General features: G+C 42.9%; 2 protein-coding genes across 13 annotated transcripts in view; one reads left to right on the top strand and one right to left on the bottom strand.

Moving 5' to 3' along the window:
* ANAPC10 (anaphase promoting complex subunit 10) overlaps nucleotides 1-11,492 on the bottom strand; it is a 62,288-nt gene extending 50,796 nt beyond the window's left edge. For 3 of the 11 annotated variants that reach the window (XM_006023722.3, XM_006023729.3, XM_014520008.2), the window contains exon 1: nucleotides 11,259-11,397. The gene's annotated coding sequence lies outside the window, so the exon portion shown is untranslated. Of the gene's footprint in view, nucleotides 1-47; nucleotides 70-2,157; nucleotides 2,281-9,741; nucleotides 10,129-10,757; nucleotides 11,230-11,249 lie in introns of those variants that run through there. The other 8 variants (XM_006023726.3, XM_025204314.1, XM_006023725.3 and 5 more) reach the window with 8 other exon arrangements.
* Nucleotides 11,383-11,775, top strand: part of ABCE1 (ATP binding cassette subfamily E member 1) — a 26,032-nt gene continuing 25,639 nt past the window's right edge. Inside the window, exon 1 of one of the 2 annotated variants that reach the window (XM_006023732.3) lies at nucleotides 11,383-11,520. The gene's annotated coding sequence lies outside the window, so the exon portion shown is untranslated. Of the gene's footprint in view, nucleotides 11,521-11,553; nucleotides 11,703-11,775 lie in introns of those variants that run through there. The other variant, XM_006023731.3, reaches the window with a different exon arrangement.

The raw sequence follows: 11,775 nt of genomic DNA, 5'->3' as shown, positions 1-11,775 counted from the left end.
CCCGTGCCCTTTCTTCCCCCCTCCCCTTCCACCCACAACAGACTTACCAGTCGGACACTGCTCTTCAAGCTGCCAGGCCATGTATTGGAAAATTGGGTTGGTATCAGCCAATATGCCTCTTTAAAAATAGGCTATCAGTATCAGCCCCCAAAATCTCTATCAGTGCACCCCTATTCTGAACAGGTTAGTTCCAACACCTGTCCAAGAAGTGGCTACATTTCACTGGTTCTACAAGCATACAGAATATACTTTTTCTGGCTGCATATAGCAAAGAGAAATACATTGTTATAATTATATGAATTAACCTAGTTATGATCAGATAATTATATTTTTATAAATGCTAAACTTGATGGGGGGTTTTTTAGTGTGCTATTAACTAGTTCTGGATACAGTAAAATAAAGAGCAGAGTGGTATACTCTGTCAATTTCCTTTCGTTTTTGGTTTTTTTTTTAAATCACAAAAGGAACACAGTGCATTTACTATGCAAGAAACAAAAAATTACTTTCCTGTTTATTTTATAAATTAAGCTGTATATCACTTCTGACAATCACTGAAGAGTCAGAATGAGCTGCTGATCACATTAACAGTTCAATCATTTTGCACTCTTTTCACAGAGATCCCCAAAGCAGATTAAATATTTCCAAATTTATCAAGTCAAGACCTTTTTTAATTAGGCAAATAATATACGGGAAACCCGTTTCTTCAAACATACCTGCAGCTGTTATGGTGAGGGAAAACAGATTGTGCTCTGTAAAATTTGTTTAGAAAATCATGAACTTGAGTTTTGTAATGCAACCCATTATCAATGCAGCAACCTGCTATTTACTGGTTCTAAGCACATGCTTAAATAAGACAAATCTACAAGAAGTCCTGCCTTCTTCCACAGAGTATCAGCAAATCCTACACAACATACTCTCTTAGACCACACTGAGTTAAAGCATGAAAAGGATATCAAGAAAACAAAAGGTGCTTTAGAACCTAAATAAAGAAAATTTAAAAAGATTAACTGAGGCTGCTAAATGAAGGTTGACGAGAAAGTAAAGAACCTAGATATGGCCCAAAATCTAAATTAATACTTTTCATTACTTTTTAATGAAAATGATACTGAACATAGGGGCAACTGTAGGAGGGAGAGAATGGGAAGTAGTGTGTACAAATGGAAATTACAACTGAGGGAGGACTTAAAAATTAATAATGTACTCAAACCACGGGGGCAGGGGACAGGGGAGAGGAAGGATGAGATTAGATAATCTCTATCCTAAAATACTGAAATAACACATTAAATTAAAAGGAATGTGATTAAAACTATCAAGTCAGGTTTTGTACTAGATTACCAAAAGTAACTAATGCAGTACATATTTCAAGAAGCAGGGGGGATGGGGGTGGGGGGAAGCAAATACCAACCTCAATAGAATGCAATGCAGCATCTAGTTACTAGAGGTAGCTGGCGCCAGACTAACCTCCTAACTCTCTAATAACTGATTTTCTAGAAAATGGAAACATATCTCATCTATCTGGACTTCATTTGATATGAAGTCATTTGCTACAATATCTCATGGTAATTTATCAGTCGAGCTGGAACAGATGAAGGTCTAATACAGGAATTAGACGAGTTAGGAAAGGGCCAAAAGGAGAACAACATATTGGGTGGTTTTACACATGTAAGCACTGCAATGCCAGGCGCTTTGAAAAGAGCCCGGTGCTGCGACAGCCGCAGTTATTTAAGCGGCGAAGTACACGTCACCACTGAGAAAATGGTGGCGGCACACTTTTAAACTAAAACACATCGGAGGTGCTTTAGTTCAAAAGCGCACTGCTGCCATTTTCTGCGTGCTGACACACATTTTGCCACTTTTACACAGAGCAGTACAGTTTGCCTCACCTCGCGTGCGGAGCAGACTCGATTAATCGAGTCTGCTCCAAAGTGGCAGATCTCTGCCGCATCACAGAACAGAAAAGTAGGTGTATAAATGCCCATTGTGCTGAAAGGAGAACTAGCAAGGTGGAAAGAGGCTATTAGTGAGGTCTCTCAAGGATCCGTTCTGAGACTAATTTTACTCAATATTTTTATTAACAATATTGGCCCAAAAATATAAACAAAGAAATTGACAATACCAGGGATTGGATGAAATAATAATATAATAGAAAGATCATACTTAAGAATTAATAAGAAATTCCATTAGAAGCTTGGAATACAATAGCTGGGGAGGACTGAAGAGGAGAAAGACCAGCGTATTCTAGTTGATCACACAATGGCTAGAAGCCATCATTGGGTTGTGCTGTGAAAAGTAACAAATGTGATTTTAGGCATTGGGAGAAGTCTTTCCAACAGAGAGAGGGAAGTAAAAATGTCATAGTACAATGCACTTGTTTGTGCACTGTGTTTCAAATAAGGTCAATCCTGGTCACCTATGTTCAAGAGATACAAAACGGAACACATGCAGAGTCTAAATTACAGGGTCTAAATGACAACACTGGCACAGAAACAACTGGTATAAGCTGAACATAACTAAATTTACACTGGGAGTTTAAAACAAAAAAAAAATTGTTACAGGAGCAAGGCTGGGGATCTTTATTTTGGTGGGAGCAACATGACAAACAAAACCACCCCAACATTGTATTTACCCAAATCCAAGATAACTTCAAATTAAAGACAACCCTGCAATAATTAGATTCTATACATGGAAAATTATAAATTTGTTATAATTTTCCATAAATAGAATCAAATTATTGGAGGGCCACCTTAAATTAGGTCTCCCCCATGGCTGCAGTGGGGAATGCAACAGCAGGGAGGCAAACAGCCTGACCTCCACCTCTTACTCCTTTGCCCCACTGGCCACTTAACCCTTCCCCTGTCCCATGCCTGCCCCCCAGCCCCACCACCAGCACTTACCTATGTAGCATGGTGGCCCAGCCCCAGCTAGTCAATGGCAGCAGCTGTGCCTCAACTCTAGCCCCTGGCCCCAGTCAGGGCCAGAGCTACAGCAGCTTCCTTCTCCCCACAACTCGATCTCCCCTGAACCTTCCCCCCCATCCCATCCATCACATGACCCACCATGAGCCACCCCAGCCCTGGCCAGGCAACAGCAACAGCTCTAGCCTCGATTCCAATCCTCAAACCCAGTATGAGGCTTCCCTTCACCACCCCCTGCTCACACCCCATTGAATGGGGAAAAAAATCGTGGTCTTTCATTCAGATAAATATAGTAACTACTCTTAATATGGATCTTAAAAAACTGTCAAGTTCATGAATGGAATAATATAGTGCTGTTGCCTGCAACAGCATGGGACTGAACTCCACAATCCAAGACCAAGCCAACAGTTCATGCGCCTATTGATCCCATCACTGGAGTTCTGAGCAACCTTTAATGCATTTATCCTCACAGCACTCCTGTAAGGTAGAAAAGTGTTGTCCCCATCATAGGAATGGGGAAGAACTGAGGCAGAGAAACACTAAGGATGTGGACAGACATAAAGCTTAGAACATTCTAAATATACTACAGTATAAACCCCGGGAGTCTAGATGTACAGGCCACTTAAGACTGGCTTATATTTTCCTGTAAGATTTCAAACAGCACACTGGGAAAATCATGTTATTTTGAGCCAGTCCTCTGTGAACCAGCTCAGTGTTACATGGGGACACACAGTATTCCATGTATACAATACTCCAGGCATCCCAAACTGTACCCCACCCCCCCCCCCCCAAAAAAAAAAACCCAACCAAACACACACACACAGAGTACAAGGGGCTGCTCTAAAATGCAGCCAGGACTGCTGCCCAAATCCCCACTCCCAGCTTCCTATCAGATTTCACATGCATGTTCACGTAATTCACATATAACATGCTTTTAATTTCAGTCGACTTTAACAGCATCCCCCACCCATGCTCACTGCTACTGTTTTCTACTACTGCTACTGGGTCTGAATGTTTTTTATTAATATTTAATACCATTTTAGTATTCTTCCTTGTGTTGAACTATTTTCTGCTCATTTTACAATGATTTTTTTTAAAACTACTTTATTACTATAGAAGTTTAATCTGAGGTTTACTACTAGAGGTTTAATCTGAAAGCTATCATTGCAAGAGTAGGCAACAATGTTGTTCAGAAACACAAAAATTGTGTCCACTTGAAACAAGGCTATTTATTCAATCATTTTTACGTTAAACAGCACATGCAGTCACTGCTAATCAACATATCTGAAGATTATATTACCTTCGGTTTTTAGTTTTCTTATTACTTGTTTAAAGCATCTACTATAGAAATAATATATAGTTGTTTCCTACTGCAGTTAATTATCATAAAACTGTTGAGAGCTTGTTGGACTAGCACATAAATTACAACATAAAGGGAAAAAGTGAGGCAAAACTTAAAGCCGTGTTAATTACAGCCACTGGAAGAATTTAAAGCCTAATAATAGTAAAAAAATTTCCAGTTCCTCAGATGTTGCTTCCCAACTGGGTTGGTGTTTGCAGACTATAGTCTGTCTTGAAGAACTGCAGAACATCTGTGGTCAGCAGCCAGTAGACAGCAGCTTTTCATCTTAATAATCGATCTGAAGGTTAGTTATTATGCACTGATGGAAGATACATTTTTTTTCCTGGCTTCATGACACTTAAATGATTTAATGTCAGCTAGATCGGAGTCACAAAATATTTTTGTATTGGCAAATAAACAACAGATGGGCTTTAAATACAACTTGTAAATTCCAATGTAATTCACAAAGACCAACATTCCTACCTTCCCTACCCTGTTATAACTAATGTAACAGTTTGGACAATACCATACCTTCACTCCACCAAAGTTATACAATAGCCTATGCCAATCTACACAAAGCTTTTCATTCTTTAGTTAACTGGCATTCCCTGCTTGAAGAGAAAGCAACCAAGAATGAAACCAAGCTCCATAGTTTCACTAGGCAAATCTCCATTGGCCCATACTTCTTCCACTGGTGGTTAGATTCACATTTTAAGGATGCATTGAGTTTTCCACTTAATTTTTTTTTATTCCTTTCAGAAAGCAACATAACAGTAATTTGTGACAAACCCATCCATGTGGATCCCTAGAGCCCAGAGTTTCTCCCCACTATATTGCCACTTGCCCCAAGGAACAGACTGTAATTGCCCCAGTGCAACTCCTTACTCCAGCAAGCTTCAGCACCTCTACCCTTATACAGGACCCTACAGCTGCAGCAAGGGGATTTTCACCAGCCCTAGCTGGTCACCTAGGCTGTGAAAAAAAATTTAGGACTCTTTACTGCAGGGGAGGATAATTATTTTGAGTGGAGAGCTGCTTACTGAGTTTTGGCAAGCCATCAAGGGCTGCATGACAGGCAGCCCAGGGCAGATAAATATTAATTTTCTAAATGTTTTAGGGGCCTCATGGGCCAGATAGAATGGCCTGGTGGGCTGCAATCTGGCCCACGTGCTGCATTTTGCCCACCACTGCTTTACTGCAAAAAGGGGTTAGCCTGGAATATCACTTACCCAGAAACCACTCCCTCTGCTGGCAGTCAGCAAGAAGATAAACTATACAAGCAGGTTTGAAGACAGAAAAACAAAACAAGGATCCCCTTATCTGGCTACATCCTAGCCTTCCTGAGAGCCCTGCAAGTATTTCCTGTCGTCAGCCTTCCTGTTGATTCTGCCAGCCCTGGCTGCTGGGACCACTGAACCTCCAAAATCTAAGATTCAAAGACCCCGATTCCATCCTAGCTAGACTTTAAAAAGCCTCCAAAGCCCCCCACCCACCCTCACCCTCTCTATGAACATTACTCTATGAGGCCTTTGCAATAGAGGAATTGATTTCCCCTTTACAGGCAGGCAGTGCTTAGGTGCATTTAGCACATATGAGTTATCTGGCACCTAGCTCACTTGATTATCTTTCGGTTACATCATGTAATTACAAAAGTACATTTATATCAAGTACCGTAACACATACAGATATGACAATGAAAAAACTAAGCCCAGCTTCAAAGTAACTACAACTAGAGACTAAACACCATAGGACTACATCTAATGTGTAGAGAATATCCACATATACCACACAGTGAACTCCAAAAGCAACTCAGTTTGGAGCTATATTCATGACACAATTATCCAAAAAAAACATGGATTCTTTCAAGGAGAATGATAAATATATTTTACACTTATAGTTAGACACATATTTTATCTTGGCAAAATTCTAATAAATATATAACACCCTTTCCTAAAATTTTCCCAGTGAGTTTGTTACTGAAGTCTGAAAATATAATGCTCTCAAGAGCCACAGCACTCCGGCTGGCCTGGGACTACGCTGCATGCAGTACACACTCCAGGACTCACACTGTACAGAGCTCTTGCCACACCCTGGCTTGAGCGGGCACCACATGAGGCGCAACTCTCACCTGGCCAGAGCAGTGGGTGTTGGATCTGGCATGTAGGGTCCAGAACAGGTCCCACAGGTCCACATGGCATGGCTCTGTGGGCCGGATCTTTGACATCCTTGTTCTAAAGCATGGATAGTCACCATCCTACACTTTTTTGAGAAACCACCATCTAATACAACGTAAAAGTACATTATGGCAGATAAGGAGGTCTTCTAACACCTAGTGACTAAAGATTGGTTAGCTCAAGAGTCTAGGTGTTAATCAAGGAGACACAGAATTATAGAATCATGGAAAATTAGGGTTGGAAAAGACCTCTAGGTCATTCAACCATCCCCAACTACATCATCCCAGTCAAGGCTTTACCTAGGCAGATGTTAAAAAACGCTAACAATGGAGGTTCCACAACCTCTCTATGTAGCCCATTCCAGTGCTTCGATACCCTCCTAGTGAGAAAGCTTTTCCTGATATCTAACCCAAACTTCCCTTGCTACATCTTGAGCCCATTGTTCTATTATCTTTCACCACTGAGAAGCCTAGCTTTATCCTCTTTGTAACCACTTTTCAGGTAGCTGAAAGTTGCAATTAAATCCCCCCTTAGTCATCTCTTCTCCAGACTAAATAAGCCCAGACCACTTGGTGGGGATCTCCAGGAAACTGCCTCTAACTTTCAGAGTAGTCGTAAGCTAAACCTTGCATTGAGCACAAGGAAGAACTTGATTAAATAAGTGCATTTTATAAAACAGATTCCACAGAGAGACATCAAACTTGAAAAAGCAATGTAAAAATTTCACAAGAACATATAGATTATAATACTGTTACACTGAAAAGGAATTCAGAGAAGCTACAGAACTTTTCCAATATTTTGCTGATATAGTTAAGCCTGGAAGAAGAGGCTAGGAAGTGACCAACAGAATGTAGCTTAAATCCATTTTCTTCTGTTAAAGATACAGATTTCCACCAAAACACTAAATCTGCAAATATTACAGTTCATGCATTAAAATGGTGGGGGAGAAAAATGAAGACAAATGGTTGAATACATAGTTCTCTCAGTTTTTATGACCTGTACTTCTGTCCAACCAAATTAGCAACAATAAAGCATATTTTGAAACACATTCTTATTGGTTTGGTTGACATGCCATAAAAAACTAGTTATTTAGAAAGTAATTAGATACTAATATAGAATTACCAATTTAAAGATAGTTATAAGAATGGCAGGCCAAAGACTTGATTAAAAACGCATGGACTTTTTATTTACAGAATTGCAAGTTCCTCATTTTGAACAATGTATGCCTATTTTCTGAATAATAAATAGGCATAAGTATTGCTTTCATGTGTAATTTTTTATAAAACCACTATAGTCCTCTTGGGACTAGACATGGAACATGGAAGGGAAAAAGACAAAATAAAAAAAGAAAGTAATTTTTCCATATTTTTCAAATCACAGAAAAATCACAACATCTCCAGCTGAAAGCTTCTTCCTGTGCATCTCACATCTTAAGACAAAGAACTGGAAAGAGACACTCCAACTTTCTATGGAGGAAGGCAAAAGAAAGTACGGGGGTGCTAATATCTAATAGGGGAAAAAGAACAAAAAGATGATGCAGGGAAAACTGAACTATTCAAATCAGCCAAAATAGTTTGACATGATCCTTTGACAAACCCAATTTCCATCTTTGACGGGGGAACTGACTTAATAAATAATGGCGACAAAGTATATGATGTTGAGTGTAGTAATGCTTTTGACACAATCCCCAAGGGCAACCTCAAAAGCTAAGGAAAAGTGTTCTAGATGTAGTCATAACAGTTTGGTGTAAAACTGGTTGAAAACTTCTCAAAGAGCAGATCAGTCTCCAACAGTTAACTGGAAGGATATTCTAGGGGAGGAGTGGATCCTAGAAGGATCTCAGTGAGTCTTGGACCCGGACTTTCTAAATACTTTTGTTAATGACTTGGATAACAAAACTGAGGAACCCGCTAAGGAACTTCTGTGAATACAAGTCCTTAAAGAAAGCAGCAAGTTAAACTCAGGAAGAGACCAAATGGAGGAGGTATCTGCTTTGTAAAACAGATACATAATCCCATGTTGTAGCTGTATGAAACCTGACAAAGGAAGACTTGTCCCTCCCTAAAAAGCAGTATGATCCTATGACCATAGGAAAGTATGAGCTCACCCAGTCCAGCCCTCTGCTTAAGACAGGATCATCCCTAACTAAATCATCCCAGCCAAATGTGTCTAACCTGCTCTTGAAAATTTCCAGCAACAGAGATTCCACAATTTTTCTAAGTAGCCTGTTCCAACGCTTGACCACCATCATAGTTGGGGCATTTATTCTAACCTCCAAACTAAATTTCCTCTACTGAAGTTTTAGGCCATTTTTTCCTATGTGGAATGATAGACTAAAGTGGTCACAGAAAGGGGACTGATTTCAGGAAGTCTTTTGGATTCTTGTTTGAATACATTTTCCAACTAAGAATGCCTCATCTAGCTTAGTTTAAGAGAAGTTCAAAAGCAGATGTTAAACCATCTATTCCTAAAATCCATTTTCTATTTGTTAAAAAAGTCATATTTGTTAAGAATGTTTCAGCAATTTCACATAAATGTCCCAAAGAAAAGAGAACAGGGGGGCTGAACCAATAGATATGCATAGATACCTTTTCCCCCAATGACTTGGGTTATCTTCAGGGTGCTATGGAGAGCACCCAAAGAGAAGACATGAGATACAAATGGTGAAAAGCATTGCAAATAGGATTTAATACCATTTACAAGATGAAAATGTTAAATTTCAAGACAGTAATGCTGTTGTTTGAAAACAAAGAATCGGCAGCCTCGATGGTCTCTCCTTATTAGCACTAGGTGTATTTTGCAAATGGTTAACTCTCGTTATTAGTGTTGGGTGCATTTTGCTGATGGTTACCCAATGCAGTCGCAGAAATTCTTGTTGCCTTTTATACCCCTTGCTAATTAAACTCATTTTGTGTCTCAACCTTTCTAATTTTATCCCTCTAAGACTGCTAATCTTTGGTACTCATCCCTACATATCCCTCTTTCCGCTTGTTTTGACCTTTTTGTTTTCCCAGTTCTATAAAGAGCTCCCAGTGCAACCACTAAGTCCCTTACTATGCTTCCTGTTCTTCCTTTTCAGAGCCTTTCAGTAACCAATACCTCTCCAGTGTTCAATTCCCCTCTTCTTCCCAAATACATCCTGCCTTCATTAGATCTGTTTGAAAGTGCTATGATTAGGATGGTTCAGTTGTCTAGTGTGGAGGGTGTTATATGCGCATAAAGGTTTAGCAGTGGAAGTGAACCTTTTTGGCAGGCATGCCACAAATTAAGCACTGCAACCATTGAGTGCCACTCCAGTTCCCTTCCCTACCCAGTCTGCTGCTTTGCTTTCTGCATCCTGCCCTGTTGTCATCAGCGATCCCTTGACTCAAGGATGATCTGTATCATGCCTGATTGATGAGTCTTGAGGTGAAGTAACAGTCCAGTCCTCGAGTCATGGATTTGGCCGCAGAAGTTGCAGGTGTTTCCATAGGGGAGAGTAGGCTCTCTCTCCTTTTCTTTCCCCTGCTCTCTCTTCTCTGCTTCAAAGGCAAGACGCTTTACCTCAAAGTGGGCTGCCACCTGGTTGAGGCTGCAGCACCACTGGAGCTCTGCATATCAGCATTTATGTTCTTCAGGTATGTGTTCAAGCATCCTTATAACATTTCCTCTGACCACCACAAGATCTCAAGCCACTGCTAAGCTAGGAGTAGAGCACTTGCTTTGGGAGTCAAGCATTTACACACAATGCCCAATCCAGGGAAGTTGGTGCTTGAGAATCACCTACTCAATGGTAACTCTGGCTGCAGAGCAAGGATGCTAGCATCTGTGTGCCGATCCTCCCATTTCATGCAGAGGATTTTCCAGAGGTATTATTGGCAATACCTCGCCAGGCTCTTGAGATGATGATGGTAGGTCATCTAAAGCCCTGTCACCCATATTTCACATCCGTACAGGAGAGTGGGCATGACAACCGCATTGTAAATCTGGATCTTGGCATCTTTCGAGAGATGGCAATCAAAAAAGACATGCCAAAGCAATTTACCAAAGGAGTCACTTGCACATCAGATCCTGTGCTGGATCTCCTCATTAACAGTCACTCTCTGGGACAGGCAGCTCCTGAGCTAGAAGTGCTTGATTACCTCCTGGGTCTGTCTCACAACAGTAATATGGGGCAGGGGGAGGGACAGGGAAGCTCACATTCCTGGCCTAGAGCAGGCTGATCAAGTGTTTCAGTCTTCTCAGTGCTGGAAGTTCAAAGAGATCCGGCCCAGTCTGTAGGCAAGAACAGCGCAGGCACCAGCATATCAAAGGATTCAAAGAGTTCCATCTTGGAACAGAACTCACCCTGGGCTGAACACAGAGCGGAAGGGGAGCTTCACAGCGCCAATCCCAGAAAGGAAGCAGTCCCCGAGAGCCAGGAAGATGGTCCAAAAAAACCCGGAGAACCATACTGGGGCAACGAGGTGGCCTCACTTGGTTTGGACAACAAAAGGATCCGCTTGCAGGACCGGCGGCTGATGCCACATCGTGAAAAAGCCTCAGAAACTTCCTCGAGTCTTCAGGGCTTGTGAGCCTACCCGATCTGCTGCTCTGCTTTCTGCTCCCCGCCCTGCCTGCCTCACCCCAACCATGCGCAGCCTAGAACCAGGACAGGAGCAGCTGAGCCAGCCCCAGCCCTCGCTGAGGCCGCTCAACCTCGCCCTCCCACCCCGACAGCGCGCTACCCCGGGCCAAGGGAAGTGGGGCGCATGCGCCAGCTCCCGCCGGGTTGGGGAGGAACCGACTCCCCCGGGGGAAGGGCCAGCCCCGCGGTACGGGGGGCGGGAAGGGACACACCGGACGCACCGAGCAGCCGCCACCAGCCTCCCCGCGCGTCCGCTCACGCCCCATGCGGTCGCCTCCTCTTGCCGTCTCTCGGCAATGACGCCACGACCAGGCGCGTCCTTACACGGGGGAGGGGGCACGAAACCGTTGCAGCTCTCTCCTCTGCCGTCGCTCGTTGGTGACGCCACGGCCAGGCACGTCCATCAGCAACTACGACGCAGCCTCATCTCCCTAAGCCCCTCCCCCTTCTCGAGGCGTCGCTCTTTCCCACACCTCCTCTATGGTGAGCAGCCCTTCCTTCCCACTCCCTGCCCCCTTTCTTTCCTTCTCTATGGTGAGTGGGGGCGGCGGCCATTTTGGCCGGGTGGCAGCGTGAGCACGTTGCGCGCGTGTCTGCTGCCGAGGAACGGGGCGAGGCCAGTCTCGTCCCGGCGCCCGGCTCGCAGCCTCCCGCCCTCCCTCCCGGTAAGTGCGGACAGCGGAGGGGGGGGCACGAGCCCGGGGCAGGGAGCAGCGCCGCGACGGTGACAGGGGCGGT

Source organism: Alligator sinensis, unplaced genomic scaffold (genome assembly GCF_000455745.1).
Source record: "Alligator sinensis unplaced genomic scaffold, ASM45574v1 scaffold169_2, whole genome shotgun sequence".
In the NCBI taxonomy this organism is placed as follows: Eukaryota; Metazoa; Chordata; order Crocodylia; family Alligatoridae; genus Alligator; species Alligator sinensis.
Note: the sequence above shows the minus strand (reverse complement) of the source record. Positions and strands in the feature narration are given on the sequence as shown.